The 2,011-nt window shown below is 36.3% G+C and overlaps 1 protein-coding gene across 5 annotated transcripts in view; it reads right to left on the minus strand.

The window, feature by feature from the left end:
* Positions 1-2,011, minus strand: part of LOC106871661 (mitogen-activated protein kinase kinase kinase kinase 4-like) — a 277,960-nt gene that overhangs the window by 136,032 nt on the left and 139,917 nt on the right. The window lies entirely within an intron of this gene.

Here is a 2,011-nt window from a genome sequence, read left to right on the forward strand (position 1 = left end):
GCTCATGAAATTAACGTGCAAGTGGCTGAGCACTCCACAGACACGTGTACCCTTAACGTAGTTCTCGGGGATATTCAGCGTGACACAGTGTGACAAGGCTGGCCCTTTGAATTACAGGTACAACAGAAACAGGAAGTAAGAGTGAGAGAAAGTTGTGGTGAAAGAGTACAGTAGGGTTCGCCACCATCCCCTGCCAGAGCCTCGTGGAGCTTTAGGTGTTTTCGCTCAATAAACACTCACAACGCCCAGTCTGGGAATCGAAACCGCGATCCTATGACCGCGAGTACACTGCCCTAACCACTGGGCCATTGTGCCTCCACTGGAGGCTATATATACATATATATGTTAACAAAAAACTTTGAACTTTAGCTGAGTAAGGTGAGTAACAAGAAATAAAATAAAATAAAGTTACCAAAATTAAAAGTTTAGAATATTCTAATTAACTAGATTATTTTATATTGTGTCTCAACCTCTAGGTGTCGTTGCTCTCAAACACATAATACATATGCAAAAGACGTGGATGAACGGAGGTCATTCAAGCCATTTTTTATTTATCGCTTAACCATAGGGAATAAAACAGTGATCATAACTTTTTTTTTTCAATTTCCCACGGCTGGGAAGAATACGACTAATGGATTCTTTGCAAACTAGTGGGTAGGTCCAAACGTTTGCAAACTGGAATGAAATCCATTAAAGGCACCCAAGGGACCTGTTGATGATATTAAACCTGGTGACATATCACTTTATATATATATATATATATATATATATATATATATATATTTTCATAAATGATGCAAATGACCACACAGACATGGATTGCAAATATGAAATACATACATCAACACAAAATATGTATTCTAAACTACATACATATACAAACCATATGAGCATGCATTCACAAACCCCACACATACTCACTCACTCTCTCTCTCTCTCTCTCTCTTCCTAGTAATCTAAATACTGTATGGACAACAGAATTGTTAAGAGCTTCAAATTCAATTTTATTTCCCTTTAAATTCTTAAACTCTTAAAAGGTATCTGATTTGCCCAACCAAATCAGCTCAACTGGTCTAACCCCAATACCCTGAACAAACCTGCAACTGAAACAAAATTAATAAATTTATCAAAAAAAATTGCTGTTTATATATCCGCATATTTGGGATTATTTCAGTCATACAAAACCAACGGCACCATAAAAAAAGGCTGCACAATGGAAAAACAACAGTATATCTAGAAAACTTTTGGTAAATCCTTTCATGAGTAGATATTAGACATTATAAGCAATAACTAATATTTGATCAATGTCAAATATCTTTTACAATAAAACCTTAGCAGCAGTTAATCCAACATATTAAGAACGACTGGAAGACTTGTCAGTGTTCTTAACAAAGAACTTTCATTGTTATTATCCCTGTATTAAGCTATCACTTTCATTATTGTTACTGAGGTCAGAATAAATGGTTTTGTTCTTCATGTTATTCATAACTTTCTGGGGTATTTTGTTGTTGTTTTTTTTTAATGAAAACCTCATAAGAAGACAATAAAACTTAAGCAATATATTTCATGAGCCATGACAAACATCTCTTTATTAGTGGCTAATAACGAGAAATTAATAAGTAGTAATTAAGGCAATATAAATGCTTAGCAGCATTTTGTCCGTCTTTACATTCTGAGTTCAAATTCTGCCAACATCAGCTCTGCCTTTTATCCTTACGGGGTCGATAAAATAAATACCAGTTGAATAATGGGGTCTGCATCATCATCATCATCATCATTTAACATCTGCTTTCCATGCTGGCATGAGTTAGACGGTTCAACTGGAACCAGCAAGCCAGAGAGCTGCACCAGGTTCCAGTCTTATTTGGTTTCTACAGCTGGATGCCCTTCCCATTGCCATAACTGTAATTGACTTAAAACCTTGCCCCTGACCAATATCAATGTGACTGAGCTGGCAGTAAACATGACACCACTTAAAACAGAGGTTCTCAAACTTTTCGCCCCACCCCCT

Source organism: Octopus bimaculoides, chromosome 9 (genome assembly GCF_001194135.2).
Source record: "Octopus bimaculoides isolate UCB-OBI-ISO-001 chromosome 9, ASM119413v2, whole genome shotgun sequence".
Classification (NCBI taxonomy): Eukaryota; Metazoa; Mollusca; class Cephalopoda; order Octopoda; family Octopodidae; genus Octopus; species Octopus bimaculoides.